Source organism: Crocodylus siamensis, chromosome 4, assembly GCF_052110815.1.
Source record: "Crocodylus siamensis isolate JL-2025a chromosome 4, ASM5211081v1, whole genome shotgun sequence".
Classification (NCBI taxonomy): Eukaryota; Metazoa; Chordata; order Crocodylia; family Crocodylidae; genus Crocodylus; species Crocodylus siamensis.
Genome location: NC_143398.1, coordinates 46,664,297 through 46,689,650, shown reverse-complemented (window position 1 = coordinate 46,689,650; position 25,354 = coordinate 46,664,297).

The following is a 25,354-nucleotide window of genomic DNA, read 5'->3' as shown; positions in this document are numbered from 1 at the left end:
AGAAGGGACCTGAGCAGATCATCAAGTCCGACCCCCTGCCATGGGCAGGAAAGAGTACTGGGCTCAAACGACCCCAGCAAAGTGTCTATCTAGCCTTCTTTTGAAGACCCCCAGGTAGGAGCAAGCACCACTTCTCTTGGAAGTTGGTTCCAGATCCTAGCCGCCCTGGCTGTTAAGTAGTGCCCCCTGTTATCTAGCCTGAATCTACTCTCCATCAACTTATGGCCGTTATTCCTTGTTACTCCCAGTAGTGCTCGGGGGAACAGGGACTCTCCCATTGCCTGCTGGTCACCCTTGGCCAGTTTATAGATGGCTGCAATATCCCTGCTCAGCCTTGTCTTGTGGAGGCTGAACAGGTTTAGGTCTTGTAGCCTCTCTACGTAGGGTCTGCCCTGTTCCCCTCTGATCATGCGAGTGGCCCTCTTCTGGACCCTCTCCATGTTGTCCACATCCCTCCTGAAGTGTGGCACCCAGAACTGGATGCAGTACTTCAACTGTGGCCTGACTAATGTCATATAGTGGGGGAGGATCACCTCCTTGGACCTGCTCGTGATGCTTCTGTGGATGCATGACAAGGTGCGGTTGGCCTTCCTGACTGCATCCCCACACTGCCGGCCCATGTTCATCTTGGCATCAGTGATGACTACAAGATCCTTTTCTGCCTCTGTGCCGATGAGAAGGGAGTTCCCCAGTCTGTAGGTATGCTACTGGTTTTTTCTCTCTAGGTGCAGTACCCTGCACTTGTCAGTATTGAATCCCATCCTATTCTCATCCACCCATCCCTGTAACCTGTCCAGATCCAATTGCAGCCTGTCCCTCCCTTCTACTGTGCCCACTTCTCTCCACATCATATTGTCATCTGTGAATTTGAACAGGGTGCTTTTCACCCCCTCATCCAAGTAGCTGATGAAGATGTTGAACAGTGCAGGCACAAGGACTGAGCCCTGGGGGACCCCACTGCCCACATCCCTCCAAGTGGAAAATGACCCGTCCACCACAACCCTCTGGGTGCGGCCCTCCAGCCAATTTGCAACCCATCCGACTGTGTAGGCATTGACATCACAATCTCCTAATTTTTTTAATGAGAATGGGGTGAGAGACAGTGTCGAAGGCCTCCCTAAAGTCCAGAAAGACTACATCCACCGTGACACCCGCGTCCAAGGATTTTGTGACCTGGTCGTAGAAGGCCACCAGGTTGGTCTGACAGGACCTGCCTCTAATGAACTCATTTTGGTTGTCTCTAAGCATACACTCCCCTGCTTGCCCCTCGCAGATGTGCACCTGGATAACTTTCTCAAAGAGCTTCCCCAGGACCGAGGTAAGAATAACAGGCCTATAATTTCCTGGGTCCTCCTTCCTCCCTTGAAAATGGGGACCACATTAGCACTTTTCCAGTCCTCTGGCACCTCAGCGGAGCACCACAAGTGCTCATAAAGCTGTGCAATGACCTCTGCTAATTCCCTCAGCAGTCTGGTGTCGAGATCGTCAGGACCTGCTGATTTGAACACATCCAGTCCCACCAGAAGTTCCCTGACTAGGTCCTCTCTGACCCTGGGCCTGGCTGATCCCACAGGGGATCCCAGTGGGGGGGATGACCTGGTTCCTGCTCAGAAAAATGGAGGCAATAAATTGTTAAATAGGTTAGCTTTGTTGTCTGTGAGACTACCAGATTTCCAAGCGTGTCCTGCAGAGGCCCCACTTTACCCGGTACCTTCTTTTTACCCCCTATGTATTTAAAAAAGGATTTCTTGCTATCCTTGATCCAGGTCGCTAGTCCCAGTTCCATCTCTGCCTTGGCCTTCCTAACAGCCTCCCTACAATCCCAAGCAATGGAGGTATAGTCCTCCCTGGTGATGGCCCCTCCCTTCCATTGGGTGTATGCCTCCTTCTTAGCTTTGAGACGTTCCTGGATGCTTTTGGTGAACCATGGGAATTTTGAGCACTCTTGCCCCCTTTGATCCATGTTGGGATTGCCACCCTTTGGGCTTGGAGGATCGTCTCCTTCAGGAATGACCACTTTTCTTGGACTCCCACTCCCCACACCTCTGAGGAGGTGCCTCCCCTACTAGTCTCCTTAGCTCAATGAATCTGCCCTCCTGAAGTCCAGGGCTGCTGTCTTGCTGCAGGCCTTTGCCACCCTGCATTACTGCTCAGTAGTATTGGGCTACTATACGCAGTCAGCATCTCATGTAGATATGGCCACAGAGTATTAAAAATCCTACTTCACATATTTACTGATGGACACTTGACATGCTCCACAGTACTTATATTGTAGGAAAAGCAAAGAAACATGAAAAGAAATATTTATTATGTATCAGATTTAGTATTCAGTTCCTTAATGGTGGAGTCAAAACATTGAAGCTAAAAAATGAAGTTGCATTGTTTTCAAACACCACTATAGCCTCAATCTGACAAGATACATATAAGATTATAGACATATGAGAAGTCCTCCTGATGTCAGCTGTTCTACTGAAAGACTTGAACCACTAGGCTTCCGACTTCAAAAGGCTTTCGATGCAGCCGTTAAATGTTTTGCTGGACTAAGAACTCAGTTGGTCAGTAGGGACTGAGGCAACTCACAAGCACCAACATTTTGCACTTGGCTCCTGAACTAAAAGGAGTAGCCACTCAAATCTTATGGAAAAATCTAGAAACTGTAACAGGAATTCAAGCACAATAGCAAATTTATTTTAAGCATCTCATCCTAATCCAGAATTATAGGACCATTAAACAAAACAAAATGAAAAAAAGAGCAGGCTTATTTTAGACAGTAGGCATTTCATATTTATTGTGCTCAAGGTTGGCCTTTTCCAGTTCTGTATATTGCAAATTATCACCTTCAGAGTGAAATTTGTGAAGTTTATTTATTTTTTAAATACTGATTAAAGTTTGCCATTTTTTTACATGGAATAAAATGAAGAACATCCATTTTGGAATTACAAAATTATCTGTTTACTTCGATTAAATTGTTTCACATGCTTTGGGTAGGTACATGCTGCAGTGTAGCATAGGTCTAAACAACCTTGCTCAGGACAAGAAGCAGTAGTCATACAGGTACAGAACTAATTTCGGCACAGACTAATTTGGCCCTGTAGAAAGAGAAACCATAACCCAAGGTTTCCTAACTTCTGTTTTTGTTTTGTTTTTTTACGTGCCCTGATTGTTAAAAGAGGAGCCATTGCAATAATAATCTGTTCTAAAGCTACAGAACAATTCTTGACAAACACTGGGAACCGAAAAGAAAGAAGCAATACCTCCCAGGCTATGAACAGATATTGCATTTATCTTGGGAGAAACCATTTTCTCATGGGACAAAGAAATCTATTCCCATTGTTGCAAGACAAACTCTACAAAGGTTTGCAGGATAAGAAGTGCTAACAGTTTATTCAAGGACATTGCAATGTGCATGGTTGTCCTAGGACTGCATCATTAAATCAATGGCGAAAAAGCAGCAGTGCATTCAGCCACTTGCTAAACCCTGATGGGAAGGGCAATGCATGTAAACACTAATCCCATGACTTTTCTGTTCTGAGACAAATGGTTACAACTGATCCTGGGACAAATGCAACATCTATTCCTAGCCCTAGTAATGGCAGTAGGCTGTACTTTCAGTTTACTTTATTTCTAGCTCATCTGAACATTTTTGACAGGAGCAAAACAACACTATTTAACCCCCCTTCCCACCCTGTGCTGAACATATCCTGACAAGAATTAGAGAGTTTTATCAATCTGATAGCCGGAGATTCACTGCATAATGTGCCAAAACAAGTCAATTATTGAAATGTTTACATTTTCACTTATAACATATGGCCCCTCATTTCATTAAATCTCTCCCTTCCCTCATATATTCCTGCAAAGTCAATCATTTTACATGAAGTAGGAACTCACTTGGAGAAGAGGCAGGACTATAGTAACATACACTGCATCTTTACCTCATGTAAAAATCTTACAGCCTTGAACAATGAATTGAAAACAAATAGCTTAAGACGTAGGATTCTGTAGCACTAGCTTCACCACATCACACTGAAGTGTTTCATGCTGCCATTAGAGTTGCCAAGGAAATTTGAGTTAATTTAAGCTACCATCTTCATATAGGTGCAGAATTTTATAGCATGATAGAAATTTATTTTTAAAATCTCAGTAAATATCTTCAATGATTTCTACTTCAACATAGATCTGTTCCATGACTTCCCCACTCCATGATAGCCTAAATTAAAATGTGTCATTAGTAAGTGAGCAGTCTTACCTTTTTATATGCAAGATATCGTTACATCATTTGCATTTGAAAGGGCCAAGTAGTTTTCAGCTTCAAGAGAATTTAACCCATGTTTCTGAACATAATTTTCTATCCACTTAAAAATTCTCAGGCCACAACTCTCAAGTTTTTCCTATGCCTGGGTTTCTTGACACCTCTTGCCCCGTCACATTTCTCCATATCTCTCTCATGAGTACTTGCTCAGAAACACCCACAAGAAGGGAGATGAACGCTCAGTTCTGTTCTACACTTCTTCAAACCACTTCAGTAAATTCTGTTGGGGATTATCCATGGAAAATAATGTAAGAGGAGAATAAATTTGCTGTATAATATACAAAGCCAAAATAAGATTTATCTTGAGTCCAATTTACATTCTCATGAGCTCTCATAGTTTCCTTTCTTTTAAGAAAATAATTTTTCTTCTGGTCTTTAGGACTTGTGGACAAACCCAGATTTCTGCAAGGATGGAACAACTAAAATAATGGTTCTCAACCTTCAGAGACTCAATGAACCCCTTGTGACTCTAGGCACCCTCAGAAAATCCTAGCTCTTAGTTTTCTCCCCTTTTATTTTGACTACAGAAAAATAAAGCAATTCCTCTTTCAGAAGAGTTCAGAAAGGCTACAGCAGGTCAGCACTTTTTGATACTGTGGATTCTTATTTAAAATCTCTGCATTTATCTTTTCAATCATGTTTGCACACTTAACAGTGCTAACACCATATGGCACCCTCCAACAGCTTTGACAAGATCTCAAGGCAGGGTGTCATGGCACCCTGGGCAAGTATTACTGGTCTAGGAGGATAAGAACATAAGCCTCTCTCTTAAATGAATTCCCCCTGTTTATCTACATCTTCTGAATCAAACTCATCTGTTTTGTTCAGCCATTCAAGCTATTAGGTGTGTAGAATAATAATAATAATAATAATAATAATAATAAAAACTAGAGTTGAAAAGAGATTTGGGGTTATCTCATTTACTTTTGTCATTACAGGAACATTCCCTGTGGTACATACCGGTTCTGAAGCCTACATTATACTGCTGAAGCTGCTGCCCCCCACCCCCCCTGCTCAATCTGCCTGCAATTTCTTATGCCAAATCAGGAAACAGGAGCCAAAGATGTGCGCCAAGTTATTTTTAAAAACATTCCATTTTATCACTATACTTATTTACCCCGATAAAACTCTTCCAAGAAAATCTGTCTGAAAAACAATGAAAGATTTACCATTTCCATACTTTTTCAGACCTCTAAAATGTTATTTTTACTACACCCGCTTCTCAAACAGGGATGCTGGTGTCATTAATGATCAGTGTTGGAGTTGGAAAGCTCAAGCAATGTGCTCTGTGTTTCAGTGAGTCTGTAATAATGTTAAGTGTTGCATATCTAATTTGTTATTTTAGAGAGTTTCTTTTATTTCTTGTTTATCTGGCCAGGGTGATGTCAGTCAGGAATGACAAACAGCTAGAATCACCCAGCATTACTGATGAATGGCCATGTCAGTATAAGCAACACATTGCTAACCAGACCTTTGCTAGGGCAGCCTGCATTATTCCAACAGAACTAAGTCTACCACTCCCCTACCACTTTTTAATTAATATAGTCTTTCTGAAAGGGGCAGGCTTGATACTCCTGCGGAATTAAGTCTATTTATTCACATACCAAATGCCAGCACAAGACTTATACAAAGCTTTCAGCATCTGCCTCTTCCTGAATTTTAAATTTTCACTAAAGCAGTTTAACCGCTTCTGAGAATAGGAATTTTAGGACCCTGTAAGACTTCCATGTTTTTAGAAAAAGAGTTTGAAATTTGGTAGAGCAGAGAACCGGGTTTTGCTGTCTCCATGAAAAAACTCCCGAAGTCAGTGGTGTAACAAGCAGAGTTGGGGCAAACTGTGTGGAAGAGGGTGATGTGGTTGAAGAGCTGGGGGGTAGGCCAGGATGGTTCTGAGATCATGGGGGGAGGGGGGAGAGGAGAAAGAGAGGGAAGGGGGCTAAAAATATTTCTGCTCTGGCTCTGTTGCTCTTAGAACAGCAACAGCTGGGAACCATTTTTAACATGGCAATTCTGTCATGGTGAAGACTCTAAGGAGTGTGGAGGAGTGATTCTGGCACCCTTCCTCAGTTGGCGCCTGGAGCAGGGAGCCAGCCACCTCACCTACCTCTAGTTATGGTACTGGTCTAAGCTAGAAACTTCAGTATAAGTCACAGTTCACTCACGCTCAGTACAGGCTCACCAGGGCTTTGGCAAAAATTCTCTAGAGATTCACCTACACCAAGTATGGTCCATCCCATCACAGTTGCCAGGGTCAACCAGATTGGCCATAACATCCCAGAGCTATCTAAGGTTTCTTTTATATTTGGCAGTGACTGGTTACTGGAAATGAAAATAGGGAGATAGCATGAAGGAAGAGGGACGAGACTGTCTCTGCTGGCATCCAGGCAGGATGATGAAGGAAACAGCTGCCTCAAATGAAGAAGGGTAAACAGCAGTGGGAAATGAGGTGGGGAATAAAAATAAAGGGGGACAGATTAAAGAACAAGATGGAGAGAAGCTGCATATAGGGACTAGGAGTGTATAAATTGCTAATCATCAATTATTTTTACCCGCTTCCCAATTATGATAAAGAAATAAGACACAAGGCCGAGAAGTACTAGCTGCCCCAATGCCATGTCAGAAGTTGAACTGCTGTTATTTTAGATGCAGTGAATTCTTTTCATGCCTAAGGGATACGACTAGCAAAAATAATTACACTAATTAACTAGGATTATTAAAGAAAAACCCCTCTAGAAATAAAACAAAAGCAAATGAGAGTTTAATTGAGAGAGATGTACAGAAGAGAGCTGAATGAAAGCTTTCAACAGATCATACCTTAGAAAGCTGGCATACCATAGTCAAAAAGGTTTTATTTTGCTAGACAAAAACAAAGTAGCTATTTCTCAGCATCAGCAGTGAGTCCTGTCTCATTTGTAAACTGTTTTATATAGTGATGATACACTAAGAAATTTGGTTTAAGAGTTGATGATCCCTATTTGGTTTATCATGAATTACCAGTGTGGGATGCAGTCAGGAAGGCCAACCGCACCTTGTCATGCATCCACAGATGCATCTCGAGCAGGTCCAAAGAGGCGATCCTCCCCCTCTATGCGGCACTGGTCAGGCCGCAGCTGGAGTACCGCCTCCAGTTCTGGGCGCCACACTTCAAGAGGGATGTGGACAACATGGAGAGGGTCCAGAGGAGGGCCTCGCATGGTCAGGGGGCAGCAGGTCAGAGAAGTAGTGCTGGCTCCTACCCTGGGGGTCTTTAAGAGGAGGCTGGATGAAGACCTTGCTGGGGTCGTTTGACCCCAGTACTCTTTCCTGCCATGGCAGGGGGTTGGACTTGATGATCTGCTCAGGTCCCTTCCAACCCTACTAACTATGAAACTATGAAACCTGCCCACTATCTAGATGGGCCTAGTAAGTGACCTGAACTAAGATTTATGGAGCAAAAAAAAAAATCAGTTACTGAAAAGAAATCATTCAAGGAGAGCTTGTCATAAGATCAAATCAATACTAAGAATCATAAATCAATTATCTTGACTGAGATGAACTTATATTTCTTTCAGGAATGTGCACTGTCCAAAATTGTGTTCTGCTTTAACTGTTAATATACATTATAATCTTTCATTAAAAATATAAAATAATAATAATAATAATAAGGTTCGTTGGCAGTGATTTTGCCAAGTGTATAATCACTAATGATTCAGGAATCTTGGAGAAATCACTTGCCAGAACAATGCCGAGCTAGAAATCTGCTTCTCCAAGCTGTATTGTGTTTTCAACTGCCTGTTTCCTGCCATTTGCTTGCTAATAGAGATGAGATTAAGTGCGAGAAAGTGCAAGTCCAATGAGTCTGCATTTCAGTTCACAAGGACTTCATATAATTTTTCCCTTCCTCTCCATGAAGGTGTAATACACACCTCTTTCAGGAATTTGATTGGATTTCAGTTTCAGCTAATTTTTGTCACTTTTATTGGCTGAACACCTTCATGGGATGTCCACAGTAATATCGGTTACTATTATAATGCTTTGTCTTTTCAGCAGGGACCTCTCAGAAACATCTTTAGAGTTAAAACACTGGAACACCCCTTTTGGTGGTAAGTAGCACTTATACAGTTAAAGTTACATATGTAAGTAAGATTTTAAGCCAGAAGAGAAGGTCAGAAAGAGTGTGCCTCAATAAGATGGGAGCTACCATATATGCAACAGCCAGTGCCTGTGGAAGAGGTGGCAGTGGGAGCAGAATCAGTTCCAGCACCTGTGGCAACTGAGCTGGCAGCAGCATCAGTTTGCATTTCTGCATGCCCCCCAAGGGGGCACCAGGAGTTGGTGCCTACTGCTGCATCCCAAGTATCTCTCCTTCTGGCCCCATATAACTTCCTTTTTTGCCTCCCCAGGATGCTAGTTTCAACAGGAGTGGTAGAACATGCACTTCACTTTAACTAGCGTTTAACAGACGTTTTGTCATTTTGTCAGAAAGTGGGAAGATATAGGCTCACCCCACTCCAGGGGCCAGGGAAGAGGGTGTAGAACCTAGACCCGTTTTCCTTCTCACAGAATCATAGAACATCAGGGATGGAAGGGACCGCAGGAGGTCATCTCGTCTAACACCCTGCTCAAGGCAGGACCATCCTCAACTAGATCATCCCAACCAAGTCTTTGTCTAGCTGGGTCATAAAAGCCTTCAAGGATAGACACTCTACAACCTCTGTTCCAGTGTTTTACTACCCTCCTAGTGAGATATTAGGGAAAAATTTCTAACTTAAACTTTCCTTGCTGCAACTTGAGACCATTGCTCCTTGCTCTGTCATTTGCCACCACTGAGACCAGTCTAGCTCCATCCTCTTTGGAACCTCCTTTCAGGTAGTTGAAGGCTGCTATTAAATCCTCCTCCCCCTCAGACTTCTCTTATGCAGACTAAATAAGCCCAGTTCCTTCAGCCTCTCCTCAGCAGTCATATGCCCGAGCCCCCTAACCATTTTCATTACCCTCTGCTGACCTCTCTCAAGTTTGTCCAAATCCTTTCTGTAGTGGGGGGCCCAAAACTGGACACAGTGCTCCAGATGTAGCCTTACCAGTGCCGAATAGATGGGAAAAATTACTGTCCTTGATCTCTGGCTACACTCCTAGTGCAACCCAGTGTGCCAATAGCCTTTTTGAGAACAAGGGCACTGTTGGCTCATATTCAGCTTACTGTAACCCCCAAATCCTTTTCTTCAGAGCTGATGCTTAGGCAGTCAATTCTGACTCTGTACCAGTGGAAGGAACTGTTCTGTCCCAGGTGTAGGACTTTGCACTTGTCCTTATTGAGCCTTGTGAGATTTCTTTGGGTTTAATTTGTCGAGGTCTCTCCAATTCCTATCCCTTCCCTCCAGCATATCTACTACTTACCCCAGCTTGGTGTCATCTGCAAACTTGCTGAGGGTGTCCTCTCTACCATCTTCAATATTTTCATCAATGACCTGGAACAAGACCAGTCCAAGGACCCCTGGGCACTCTATTTGATACTGGATACCAACTAGTCCTCGATCCATTGACCCTCCGAGCCTGAAGATCCAGGCAGTTTTCTGTCTACTTTACAGTCCATTCATTCAACCCCTTAGGATTGCTTGCGAGAATGTTGTGGGAGACCATCTCAAAAGCTGTGCTGAAGTCAAGGTATATTGCATCCACTGGTCTCCCCACATCCAGAGCATTCATCTCATCATAGAAGTCAATCAGGTTGGTCAGGTATGACTTGCCCTCGGTGAATCCATGATGACTGTTCCTAATCACCTTCTCCTCCAAATGCTTAGAAATGGATTCCTCAAGAAACTGCTCCATGTTTTTTCCAGGAACTGAGATGAGGCTCTTCAGGTTGCAGTTCCCTGGATCCTCCTTCTTCCCTTCACATACCTTGATAGCTGTAACTTCAATTGCGCTTTGGCCTTCCTGATTTCATCCCTGCATGCCTGAGCAATATTCTTCTACTCCCCACTAGCTGTTGGTCCAAGTTGTTTTCATTTCTCATAAGGATCCTTTTTGTGTTTTAGTTCACTGAAGGGTTGCCTGCTAAGCCAAGCTGGTTTTCTGCCATACTTGCTAGTCTTCCTGCACATTGGGATGGTTTGTCCCTGCACCCTCAGTAAAGTTTCTTTAAATTAAAGCCAACTCTCCTGGACTCCTCTCCCACTCAGAATGGCCTTCCAGGGGATCATACCCATCAGTTTCCTGAGTGAGTCAAAGTCTGCTTTTCTCAAATCCAGGGTCTGTATTCTGCTGCTGTCCTTTCTTCCTTTCCTTGGGGTCCTGAACTCAATCATCTCATGCTTGCTGCTGCTCACGTTTCCATCTACGACTACATTCCCCACCAATTCTTCCCTGGTTGTGAGCAGCAGGTCAAGAAGAGCACAGCCTCTAGCTGGCCACTCTAGCACTTGCACCAGGAAGTGTTTGCACCCTGGGCAAGTGACTTAACCATCACGCTAGAAATGTAGAAGGGTCCTTCTTCTGCTTTCCCCTTATTTTTCAATTCGTATGGTGTTATACACTTTCCAGTGGCAAGGGCAGATCTAAAACTCCATGCAAGTGTCCTAAAATGACACTTAATAAATTATGTGAGCAATAGGTGTTCTCTCTCCTCAGATGGTACAACTGTATTTGGGTTTCACTCTTCAATTCACTTTGAGACATCCCCTTTGTTCCATCAGGATTCAACAGCAATTATACTTAGGTTTCAAATAATCTAAAAGAATCATTTTTAATAAAGAAGGCATCATCAGTTATTAATCCGTGGAAAGGTAGTTCTTTTCATTCAGAAAGTGGTAAAGAGTTGAGTAAACATTATTATATGCCCTAGTAATTCCCCAATTAATATTAAAATCTTTAACTCAAATGGATTCTTAGAGTAGTAACCATGAATAGGATCAAATGATGCTTATTGTATTATTACAAAGAATGTGTCACTATTCACATTATGCTTCCAGGGGGTTATTATATGAAAGCTTTTCTTCTACATTATAGAAATGTAAATACACAGCAAAACAGCACATCCCTTCTCAAACACTGGAGGAGAGAATGATGCATTAGGAAGTAACCAATACATTTTTAAAATATGCTTCCAACCAGAAGGATTCTTCTGGTTCAAAAAAGACAGTTTTACAGTGCTTGTAAAGAGTATTCGGGGAATATAAAGAAAAAGGTTTCAAGCAGAGTACTTTTAGAATTCTGTGTGCGCATTTTAAACTAAAGTTTTTCTTCTTTGAAGTAGAAGCAACTTCTTGACTTATGTTTAGGATTTGGTATCATAGCTAAAAATTACCTTTTGACCAGTTAGTTTATGGATTTACAACCTGCCATTTGCGGTAAGTTTACTGCAATTAAATATGCCCATCAAAAAGTTACAAGTTGTATGATTAAATCAAGTTGTATGAATAAGTCACAAATTACAATAATCAGCACCTGTAAATGCCCTTCAAATACAATATGAATGAAATAGCATAGGACACTAAAGATGAATAGAAGGTCTAAGGCAGTATTCTGACCTGCATATGCACTTGGAAATTTTATGGCTAGAGATAAGTATCCTCCTTGACCCTTTTGCTGCTTGTCATGGGCTGACAGGAAACAGAGATTTGTTTTGTTAGTTTGAACCTTTCATATACACAACTAAAAAAAAAAGGCTAAGTATATCAGCTATCATTCTCTAAGAATTAAGAGCAGAACAACAAACCTAAATGTCACTCAGAAGTCATAAATTTACATGCAAAGTGGAAATAACTTAAAATACATTGTTTGAAATAACAGTTATTCCATCAACATTTGCTACTTACCCCTTATAAGGAGAGGGCAGTGTGTGGAGCCTAGGAGAGGGGCATATAAGCATAGAGCAGAGAGGTTTAATCACTAGAAAACACTCTTCTTTACAGTCTAGAAATGTACTCTGGATTCTGGGATCTCATCATTCCTCTATTATCATGAAATGCATTAGCAAAGCATACATCTCATACCCTCTTAGTCCATATTACTTCATTAGCAGAGGTATTAGATATGTATGTACATCTAAATCACCCAACCCTGCTGATGAACTAAGTTGAAATTATTATTCTGATGATAAATAAGGATTTGGATGTATTTGTGACGTGCAAACACACACAAATTCAAATAGCTAGGAAATGTAATTACACATACACATGCCCATATTAAAACACACCTGAATGTGGTAGGGGTACACATTCAAAAGCTAGGGAAATAGAGAATTAATCATACAAGTTTAAGTTAGTGCTGTAGCAGCTTGGCTTACCTGTGTTCGGATATCTCCAGTGCCTCAGTTACTTTTCTTTTCCCAGGGCCCAGGCTTCATAGGAACTGTCCCTTTTCATAAACTTGTTTTAGTATGGTTGGTCACAGCACTTAGACAATCCAGTCTTGCAGGGTTGCTTTCATATGGATGAGCTCTCAGTACTTCAAGTCAATAAAATTCACTGTAAAAATTGATTTGCTTATTAAAAGAGTAACTATTTCTGGATCTAACACTACTCCTAATAGCAGCTATTAGCACTCCATAGTACTTCAGCAAAAATGCCCAAGATAAAACAAGCCTTCCACCTTCCTTCTTCCTACATAATTTTCCTTCAAGCCCACTGTGTTTCATAGCTGGTCAGGTCATAAAAGGTCTATCTATGCAACCCTTCCTTTACAGCTTCCCAGCCTTTTCTTTAGCTCTTCCTTCATGAGAATCAAATCAAAGAGACCCCAACAGCTACATCTCAAACTACTTCAGCTGTTACTGCTTTGTATATATACCTCCAGCTAGTCATGTGACCAGCACCTTTCCCCTTTTTGGGCGGGGGGACAAGTTTACCCATGAGTTGGTCCTTGAAATAGAACAGTACTCCTGGCTCATTACTAGCTTTAAAAGGACGGAACAAGGTGTTTCAGGACCCTTTGTATATATGAAATATGATGAATAATAATCATTTTCAGTTTTCACAAGGATAAGCTGGGGGAGGGTCAGGGGGGGACAGGGGAAAGTTAGTGCAGGATGCAATTGCCTGCAGGCCCTGCTTCATTTGTGGCAGAGTTGAATGCTGGCCCAGACAACTAGATTCTAACCCTGCTTTGGCCAGAGAACTGCTGGGCAACACAACTCAAGATTTTCTACCAAATAAGTGTATTCCTTATTTTCTGTGTACCTAATGTGAAACCACTGATTAGAGATACTCAATACTTAAGCATAATTCTAATGCCCGTCATTTAAAAAAACCCTACTGCTGCCACATGGAACTGTTTTTGATCATATAGAAAGCTGTAACAATTCCAATTGCTCTGAAATACTAGGTACCATCTGGGATCTGGCGAGCCTGTTACTGGACTTTACCTGAGGACAATTCCAGACCTGGATAAAGGCAGAGGCATAACGAGTCACCTGAGCAGACAGGGCAGCTGCACTGCATGGAGACAATGGCAACTTCTGGCTGTGCCACGGTGCCACCTGCACGATTCTGTGGCTGTTGCTATTTTCCCCTGCTCTGACCCCTCTCTTTACTGGATAAAGGAGAAGGAAAGAAGGAGAATGGAGTCAGTACAAAGAGCACTAATAATCCAAAGAATCCAGCCATGAAAAGCGCTCAAAGAAACTGAACTGGGAAGCATGTATTGAGACCTTTAGGGCAGTGTGTGCTACATGATTAGTGGGGTTGAAGCAGAGCAGGATAAAATGTTTAATGCCTGTTTTTCACCTTATTCTTCACAAAAAAATAAAAAAATAAAATCAACCATTAGATGACTAGCACAGTTAGCATCAGGTACTAGCCTAGAGCAAGGGAAAGAGAAGATAGCAGTCCCTTAAATAAGCTTGATGTTTTCAAATCAGCAGAGCCCAATGAGATTCACCCTTGAATAGTCAAGGAATTAGGGGAAGAAGGTGCAGAACCATTGGCCATTACTTTTTGAAATTCATAGAGGTCACGGAGGTCAAAGAAAGGTAGAAACATGGAAAGTATAGTGTCCAATTTTAAAAAGAGAAAAGGAGAACTCAGGGAACTATAGAGCCATTGATTTAACATTCCTGTGAGAATAAATAGTATTACTATACACAGGGGCACATCTAGGATTCACCAGTAGTAAAGCAGCAGGTAGCACACTGCCACTCAAACCATGGTGGGGTATGGTTGAAGCTAGTGGGAGACACTTAAGGGTGGGGTAGAGAGGAGGTACAGAAAGGTATGCCTGCCCCCCACTGCCACTATCCCCTCTGATCCAGGCATGTAGGGGAGCCCCAGAGCTGCTCCTTTTACCTCACTGGATAAGTTAGGCAGAGGGGTGGTGGTGGGGAGCAGTTGTGCAGGGACAGACGCAGGAAGAAGAAATCCATCCACCACCAGGCTTTGTAGGAGACTGGTGGTGATGGATGGATGGATTTCTTCTTCCTGCGTCTGTTCCTGAGTGTATTGAAACTGGTGTCAACTACAGTTAGGAACACAAGTATTGGGCCATTCTTTCTTTCTAAAGAAACAAAAAACCAAAGAGTACAGTTAGCGAAGCACTATAACGACTTTCTTATGGCTGTGAGACTCTAATCCTAAAGTACACCCTTCTACACTGCCACCTACACATAGAATATGGAGAAAGAAATATCACAGGATCTGGCAGAATTGTAATTAAATAGAATTACTGTAAAGGACTTATAACAGTTTATCCCAAATTCAGATGGAAAAAAATTGCCCATAACAAACAACTCAGCTTGATGCAATTAAATTAGACTAAATAACTATTTGGGGAAACTGCTTCTATACAAGTATTTTTTCCCTTTCATAATAGACTGTTGCCTGATGACTGGATAATTATTGGAATGAATTGTACTAATGATTGTTAGGCTTGATGGTTCTCTGGCATTTTTAACACAGATTTTATTAGGGAGAGAAAGTAGCTTATTGTTTTATTGTTACTTTTATATATTGAGGCTGTGAAGTCTGACTAATGGGTCAGACTTTTCATTTGCAAAGTGTATGCCAAATTCACTCTTCTCGTCACCTTACCGTTTTAAGACTTACTTTGACTTTATTTGGCTTTCCCCACAGATCAACCTTATGCAGGAAATCTTATTTGGAGAGAGTTTGACAGTGTTAGACAGTCCAAGTGAAGAAATTAATTTTTAAACAGTCTCCTGAAATAGCCTTGTTTTATGGAGGAAGCAAAGCCATTGGATCATGACCTCTCTTATGGAAAGGTTGCATCAAATTTAACAAGGAAGGAACAAAACTACTCTCAAACCTATAGAATTAATAATAAAGAATGATGCCCTAAGTTGTTCCTCTGGTATTCTGTAGAAGATATATATTGTTCTGTAGTGTTCTGCAGAATGATTTTAAAACCCTTATGAAAATATCATTTTCAGAGGATTTTTCTGTAACATTTTGGAACCTGTAATTTCCACGAGGTGCTATCGGGCCAAATTCACATCTAATAGAAACTGTTATAATACTGTTTACTTCAAAGTGAGATTGACATCATCTAATATTGCCTCATTAACTTGGGGAATAAAGGGTGTTATGAAGGTAAGAATAACAAAGGCATATGTAGCGCCTCTATGTGGGAAGCTATAAAAGGTCTTCTTGGGCCAGAACAGTATAAAGCATGGTTATCAAACTTACCCAGCTCTCCAGGTCAGATATACACAGTGAGGTACTTCATAAACTGGATCTAAACCTATCTCCATTGGTGGGGACAGCAGTGGCATTGGGCTTACCACAACCATTGCCCTTCCTGCCACCAAAATGGGGCTCTATACCCTGGATTTTGGCAATGGGCCCTGCCCCTGAACTCCTGGGCCCTCCAGGAGCCCTATGGCCAAGGTGAAATAGCTCCATGGGCCATATCTTTGATACCCTTAGTTTAAAGAAAACAGTTTGCTCATGTGTTGCCATTCTTCATTTCCAGCATCATTGATAAAAAAACCAAACAAATTTGCATTTTTTTCAGAATTGACTTTAAGGGGAAACTGACAGGTCGAGGAACTGCATAAGCTGCAAGACTTGTCATCATGATCAGTTTGTGCTGTCTGATTAGGGTAGTTATTCACTAGCACAATCAAGACTAATGGCACCAGATCAGGGGCAGGCAAAATATGGCCTGTGGGCCAGATTCAACCCACTAGGCCATTCTATCTGGCCCGTGAGGCCCCTCCAAAAAATAATTATTACCAGCTTTTGACTGCCTCTCTGAAAGCCAACTGGAGGTGAGCTTTCAGAAGTTGTAGGCCATCAGACTGGGAGGACTTTATGTCTCTATCTTCGTGGGGCTCGCAGCATACCTCTACCTTTGTGGGGCCCATGCAGAGGCACCAAGCATGATGGTGGATGACAGGACAGCTGGTGAGTGGGGAGGGAAGCTCCTGCCTCTGGGGGGTGTGCCCCCCCCACCCTCTTCCCCATGCTGCTGGTGGCAGCAGCAGCAGCCAACAACGAGCTCTCAGGGAGATCATGGCCTACAGCAGGCAGAGCCCTCCCCCAGTAGTACGTGGCTCTGGATAAGGCCCAGGAGCTGCATGTGGTGGTACAGAGCTAGCCCAGCCCAGCATGCTGGTATGTGCCTTCAAACCAGACTGGGCTGGCTCCATACCCAATACTGCAGGCAGGAGCTACATAGGCTGGGCTGGCTTTATGCCTCCACATGGGGCTTTCAGCACTCCCACCTGCAGTGTTGGAAGTGCCACATGCAGGCATGGAGCCAGCCTGGTCTGGTCTGAAGGTGCATGCCAGCAGGCCAGGCCAGGCTGGTTCTGTATTGCTACATGCAGCTCTCAGGACCCAAGGCACCAGGGTGGCCACAGCCACTCACAACCCTGCCCCCCACAAACTCTACCCTCACATCCTACACCCCCCACAAACCCCACACCTGCCCACAAACCCTACATCTACCGCCACCCACCCCACATCCCTTCAGAAGCCCCTCCCACAAACTCCAAACCCACCCACACATACTCACAGCCCCTGCACCTTCACAATCCCCCCAGTCCCCTACAAATCCCCACCCCCAGCCCCGCATCACACCCCAAACACCTCACCCACACACTATATAAGGGTAAGACTTTATTATGAGCTATTATGCAATCACCTCTATATACACTGTAGCAGGAGGGCGCCCTAGGGTCACCGTGCTCTCCCCTAGTGCCCCTCACCATGTCCAGTTTGTCCACATGCACCCTTAATTCTCGCCTGCCATGTCTTTGATCTTACATGTATATGATAGGGAGGCTGTCTCTTCGTCTCCCTGGACACGGCTTTTCCTCCTGTACGTTAGCCCTGTTTTGCTTATCAGTGTTTCTGTGCACCCCAGCCTTATGGGCTATGCATGGCTGCAACCCTGTACCATGCCCCAAGCCTCGCTGATGTACCAGACGTTGTTCAGTCTTAGACATTCTTTGACAATTTGGCTCTCTGCAGCCCGCATCTTGCAACCACACCTCTCTGGGCACTCAGGCTCTCTGCAGCCTGCGTCTTGCAACCGTGCCTCTCTGAGTGCTCATAGAATCATGGTCCCCTTGTCTGGGGCTTCTCGCTGCCCCCTTGTCTGGGGCTGGGGTTCCCACTCGTGGGTCCCCTTATGAGGCCTCCTCCAACCCCTAAGAGCCTCACCCAAACCTCCAGTGATAAACAGCAAACACAAAACTCAAGCCCCTAGGCTATAACATAAACTTCTGCCACTTGGCTAAAACAGCACTTGAGCCACCCACAAGGGTGCTCCATCCTTCACCCGTACCAACTGCTCATGCATTTTGGCCTCTTCTCTTTCTTGCTCTGGCAGAATTCCTACTTCTTTGGCTGCCAACAGGGAACTGCCTCCTGGCCTCTGGCCTGTGATTTATACAGGATCCGGGCCCTGCCCCTTCCGATCAGCTGACCAGGCAGGTGTGGGTCCTTAGCTCCCTTTGGTTGCCCTGGCAACCTGCACCTGGGTGGTTATCCTGGCTCTCCAAGTAGCAGGCACCTTAGTGCCCTGCTAAACACACTATGCAGACACCTATAAAATCAGGACACAAATATTTTTTGAAATAAAATTAAAATATGGTATAGTAGATGTTTGATTTTTAGTCTAAGATTCGTTTTTTTTCCAGTTCCAAGATGGCAACTCCCCCAAAAGGAGTACAAGGGGGCAAGGGGTGGGACTTCTGGTGTTAAAGGTCAGGAGTTAGGGGTGGGACTTCCAGTCCCAAGATAGCAATCGGGGCACAGGGCACCTGTCAAGGGGTGGGGCTACCTTTGTGGTCCTCAATAGCTCACCAAAAGACATTAAGTGGTCCTCTACCTGAAATAATTGCCCACCTCTGCATTACATGAAAAGTCAAATTGCTTCATTACAGTTGGGAGTGTGAGTTTAAAGGAAGATGTGGACTTTAAGAAGTACTGAAAAAAACATTTCTAGAGGACACTGTAATTTACTGAAGGAGCTCTTACATTCTTTGTGTCCTATGCACCTCTATGTTGGTGGAGTTATGTTATTTTATACTAGTTATTAAACTGTCCCCATGTAGGAGGGACTTAAAACCCTTTTCCTCCAGAGTCCTTTTTATTTATTTATTTCAAAGGTCTATTTTTGAGCCCCAAGAGATATTATATCTCTGGCAATAATTATTTAGCAGCAGCCACAGAGAGAGAGAGATGACTCCATCAGAGGAATGGAAATAATTCCATCTCTTACTTCAGATTGCTGACAGAATTTTAATCAGGAGTTTCTAGCAGCCCCCAGATGCTCCTTTCAACACTGCACCAGTAGATTCTGTAAACTGCAGTTGCACTAAGAGATATATTTCTTCTGCTAGTGCTTCTATTGCTGGTAAGGCAGCCCAGATAAAATGTATTGTTATCTGTAAACATGAACCTTTACCCCATCATGAAGTCCCAATGGCTTCAGAACCCTTTGCAGTCCAGGAGCTTAAGTTAATATTTTTTGTGTATACAGACAGTGAACACAATGGGCTAAATTCACTATGGAGATGTTGCTAGCTAGTTACTTGCCATTTGAAAATATTTAAGAAGATTGTGCATCTCTGAAAATTTGAGCTAAGATGTATTTTATCAAAGAACTAAAATGTTTTAAAAAGATAGCTTTCTTGCAATGCCTTCACTATAATCTAACCCTTAAAGTGTACTGAGAATTTATTAACCGGAAAGTTAACAGACTGATCAATTACATCAGACCAATTCTGAGAACTGACTCTTGTGTTTTTGGCGTTAGTTTAAAAGGTATAAAATTGTGATCTTTGCTTCTTTAATTTTCATGTCTATCAGATTATTTTTCAGTATTTTTCCACTTCTTACCTGAGTCCTTGGTTGCAAAGGCTGCCAAACCTATCTAACTATAATGGAGATATTTTTTAAAATCTCACTTTGATAACCAAAATAGAAACATGAGTGCAGGTTTCTTAACATCACTGCAACTGCAGGGTGGGAAAATAAATAGCATTTAACACAAAAACCCGTGTGCTTTTCTTTCAAGGTGATGAAATACACATGATGTCAACTGTAAATTGTTTAATAACTTCTATAATTCTGAGCAGATGAAACTTTATATGTACTCAAAAACTCACACACACACACACCATTCTAATATTATAAAAAGCCTAAGTCTGTCTGTCCGTCTGTAATGTTTTATTCGCACTGATTGGCTGACAGAAATAGCCAGTCAGAGTGCTCCAAGCATGGGGGAGCGCTGCCATGATTCTGAAGTCACATCGAGGACCAGCAGAGGGTGGGGGAGTCAAGGCCAGCAGCGCTGGTGGCCTCGGCTCCGCCACTCCGGTCCTTGTAAGCTGTACCAAGTACTTGACAGAGGGTGGGGGAGCATTAATATCTATATATAGAGAGTATACACACACATATTTTTATACACACACACACACACACACACACACATATATATTTACACATACATATGTATGTGTATATTATATGTATATATACATACACACACGCACACATACATACATATACATACACACACATACACACACACACACACACACACACGTATAGGCAGAGACAGTTAGTGCTTTACTGCTGCCTAACATAACATGTTAGTACTGCCTAATATATATATAGTTGTCTTTGCCTATAGGTAAGGTTACCTGACACTTCCTTTACAAAAACCTGGTCTGAATTTAAAGGGGGAAAGGGGCAGAATTTAGTTACTGCAACACTTTAAGAGTAGTGCTATCTACTGTAATTCACAACCTCAGGTTAAGGATCTAGGTTCCCCTGTGTAATGCTTGGGGACAGTTAGATGCATAACAGTGATATTCAAAGAAGCCAGCATGCTGAGTAGGGAGCCAAATCCAGCCACCAAATTCCAGGGAAAGGCATAAGGCCCCTTGCAGATTAGGTGCTGAACTGGGTGCTGCGGGGAGGCATTTCCCTTTACTTGGGATTCAAGGCTGTAAAACATCTCTAGGAGTCAAGTGCCTGAGCCAAGCCAATCCTTTTTTTAAATAAAAAGCCCCTCAAGGAACATGATGCCCCTTTATACCTGGTAGCTAGAGCACCTATGTGGGATGTATGAGACTGAGACTCAAAATCCCTCCTCTTTCTGATCTGACACAGGGATATAGATTTCATAGATTTCATAGACATCAGGGCTGGAAGGGACCTCGGGAGATCATCGAATCCAGCCCCCTGCCCAAAGGGCAGGAAGTCAGCTGGGGTCATAGGATCCCAGCAAGATAAGCATCCAATTTACTCTTGAAGGTGTTCAATGTAGGCGCTTGAACCACCTCCGCTGGCAGACTGTTCCAGACCTCGGGGGCTCGGACAGTAAAGAAATTCTTCCTTATGTCCAGCCTGAAACGGTCTTGCAGGAGTTTGTGACCGTTCGACCTCGTCATCCCTTGGGGCGCTCTGGTGAACAGATGTTCCCCCAGATCCTGGTGGTCACCCCTGATAAACTTGTAGGTGGCCATCAGATCACCCCTGAGCCTGCGCTTTTCCAGGCTAAAGAGTCCCATGGCTCTCAGCCTGTCATTGTAAGATCTGTTTTCCTGACCTCTGATCATGCGCGTGGCTCTCCTCTGGACTCTCTCAAGCTTCTCCACATCCTTTTTGAATTGTGGAGCCCAAAACTGGACGCAGTACTCCAGCTGCGGCCTCACCAAGGCCAAGTACAAGGGGAGAATGACGTCCCGGGATTTGCTCGAGAAGCATCTATGGATGCACGCCAGCATTTTGGTCGCTTTACTAGCCGCAGCATCGCATTGGAGGCTCATGTTCATCTTGTGGTCAATGATGACCCCCAAGTCTTTTTCTTCTGTAGTGCTAACCAACGTAGCACTGCCGAGCCTATAAGGGTGCTGCAGGTTTTTCCTCCCAAGGTGGAGAACCTTGCATTTTTCGGTGTTAAACACCATGAGGTTCTCATCTGCCCATCTGCTGAGCTTGTCCAGGTCAGCCTGGATCACCCGCCTATCTTCTGGCGTGGATGCTTTGCCCCAAAGTTTGGTGTCATCGGCGAACTTGGCCAGTCCACTCCTGACTCCAAAGTCCACATCGTTAATGAATATGTTGAACAGTATGGGTCCCAGGACAGAGCCTTGAGGGACCCCACTGGTCACAGGGCACCACGATGACTGACTGCCATCAATCACAACCCTCTGGGTCCGACCATGAAGCCAATTTCCCAGCCAGCGGATCGTGGTGGAGCCAAAGCCACAACTGGGCAGTTTGGCCAAGAGGTGATCATGGGATACCAGATCAAAAGCTTTTTTGAAGTCAAGATATATGACATCAATCTCTTCTCCCTTGTCCAGGTGATAGGTCACCTGGTCATAGAAGGAAATGAGATTGGTCAAACAATCATGAATGCCCATCTCCTACCAATTTACCTTAACCAGAGGGCTACAGCATATTCTGAGTCCTGCTAACACACTTCCATCTTCAGGTGAGTGTCTCACTCTGGATTATGGAATATCAAAACACTACCACCTCTTCTGGCTATGCTTTGTGGAGGTTAGGCTGTGATTTGTGAGGAGCCCAGGAAACATAGGTGAATCTCACACAAGATAATTGCTGAGCAGCTTGGCTCTGTAAGACTTAGATGGCTCTGGGCAGAAATTTAGGATTTTACCAGATGTCAAGGAACTTCAGGTGTTGACAAGGTTAGGGCAGCATTTTATCAGAGGCTTTGCGATTGGATTTAGGCATGACTAACTAGCACATGAAACAGGTCCATCTTGTGAATCTAGTCTTCAATACTTGGATTTCTCTAGCCAAATGAAAAAAGGAGCAAATGGCGGAGTCCCAGGAATCACAGAAGCCTCATTTAAAACTGCTGTTTGCTTATGTAAGAAACCTGTTCCTTTGCTCTAATAGCTCCTCAAGTATCAGACCTTTTTATCAATATATTATTTATTAATAACCCTGCTTTTAGCATAAATAAGGTATTTCTACACTATAATCACAGAAAAATTAGCTGACATTGGGCTCTAGGTGGCCTTGGTTAGGTAACTAGTGCTACTTGAGCTAGTTTGTTTAAATCTAGCTTGGGTATGCATATGCCTTATTACAGCCATTTCAGTGATTGCATGGTTAAGTTATGCATAGTTCTAATTAATTTTGCAATTGTAGAACCAGCTTTGTAGAGGCAAGAATATTCAGCCTATCTGACACTGTTTGCTGAGGCAAGTATACTTTTTCTTTCCCTTTCTCTGACAATGCTCATAATGAGATGCTCAGAACATGGATACAATTTAAAACTACGTTGTAGATGGCAAGAGGAAAACTGAGTAAAAGAACTCCTAAGAGAGTTCCTGGAAATGTTTTTCTGCTGTGTTGCATAGCCTTTATTGAAATAGGCCCAGCTTACAAGCCCCCACAGAAAACAATCTAACATATTTATGAAAGCCTGCCATGATTTTGCATTAATAATACCAACCTGAATGTTCAAACACTAACAGCGTCTAAGTTATAATGAGCCAAATTGTTTACACATTTCTAACACAAATCTATTGTTTAAGAAATGAAGATGCATTCACATAAACTTAAGAGAATTACACTGTGCTGCTGAGCTATTTCAGGAATGAAAAGTTTTAAGAGCTCCCTAAGGTTAAACACAGCATCCTGTGTGCAAGCGGAGTTGCTATGGTGACACTGCTTAGTACTTGCCTCACTAACTTCTGTAATAGAGGCTTGTAGCTTTCTATTTTCTAATTCCTGTTGAACTTGTAAAAAACTGTTTCAGATTAACTGCTTTAAGGCACAAAGGTGTTGTGAATCATCATGAAGAAAACAAAAACTAATGCGATATGATTAAAAATAATGAACATATATACTTCTTAAATAAAACACTTCATTCAGATAAAACAGATTATCAGTTGTACCTAGTCATTTAAAATAGTAATGTTGGAGCCACATTTAGCAACATAATTCTTTAGTGTCAGAAAATTAGAATGTTTTTGTAAATGAACAAAACAGCCCCCCTGTATAAAAAAACCTTGAAATACTGAGCTAACTTTGCAATATTAGTTTGTATTCTGCCCCTATGCAAGGTTCAGCTTCTGCCTATTGGTAGGTAACCCTATGAGTTGTCACTTGAAAAATAATTTGTGTTCCTTTTAGATAAGCTTAAATATTGCTAGTATAAAGTAATATTTATATTGCATTTATCCAGAGAGCTCCACTGGGGAAGATGCTGTAAAAACACCATTGTGTGACATGGTACAGGTTTTTTACCCTAGAAAAAAGATAACAAAGGGGAAAATGGTTAATATATACAAAAAAAATAAATCTCTCAATGAAGGCAGATGGGACCTTGTTTTATAATCCAAGACTAATACAGATATTGAAATAAAAGGTGGCAAATTAAAACTGAGCAAAGGAAATACATTTTCATACAAGATAATTAAACTATGGAACATTTCACTGTGGTCATTAAAATTGAGCAAGATTCAAAGAAGGACTATGTTACATAGATAGCAGAAATATCCAATGTTATAATTATTAATGAGAACAGAAATTTCAGAAGGTCTAAAACCTTTTGCTTCTGTGTTGAAATGAATCCCTAATTATTAAGGATAAGAAGAGATCCAATTTGGAGGAGGATTATCACACATCTGCCTGCCTCAAGTTTCTTTTCCCTGAAGCGTTTGCCAGAAACAGGACACTTGACTAGATAGATCACAGAAGAGACTTTTGTCGTACTATTATTTAGGGCCTTGTACAAAATCTCCATGAATTTCCCCTGATTTCAGTGGGATTTGGATCAAGCCCAAAACAGCATCTTTTCTCATTACCTTCATCTCAGTTTTGAGGGTGAGGAGTGAGTGAAGTGGGGAGGAACAAATATTATCATCAACATATATAAGGGCCTATATGGCCTTTAGGCTCCATCTGTACATTTGTTGTACATAGTCCCTTATTCTTGTCACTCTTGTTGTTCATCAGGTAGTAATGCTCTTAGGGACTCGCTCAGTGGTGAAAGCATTCAGCCAAAGAGGTGGGGATGTGGAACAGTGTAAATGGGAGAGTGACCTCAGTTTTCCCATACTCACCTCACTCACTAGCTTAGTACTGCCTGCTAAAAATGAACATCTTTCTGGTATACTGCATTTGATTGAGTACTTCAAATCAGCTGTTTTTTTGCCTCCCCTTGCCAAAGGTTTTGATTTCTTTGGATCCAAGCAGTCTTCAGGAATTAGTCTATGAATATTTCAGATCAATGTCAAAGAGTGATGACACCTCTAAGTAAATTAGGTTCACCGCTCTGTGACAGACCAGCTGCCTTCCAGGCAGGTCCAATAAGGAGGACAGGGTAGCATTTGTGGGGGAGAGAGGAGAACCAGAAAGAAGAAATGGGCTGAGAGCTAGAGGAAAAATCTAGGAAAGAGAGAGAACAGCAGGGGCTAAAGCTGGTGGCTTTTCTGAACAGTAGAGGAAGAGGTGGAGTTAGGAGGCAAGAGAGGGGCTTACTTGATGAATGGTCCAGGACAAGAAAATTAACAATATGGGGAGTATAGTAGACTTTTCCATAGGGAACTCCCAGGAAGAGAAAGTGGGGAGTACCTGCTTGGAAGAATAGAAACGTCCTATGGTGATG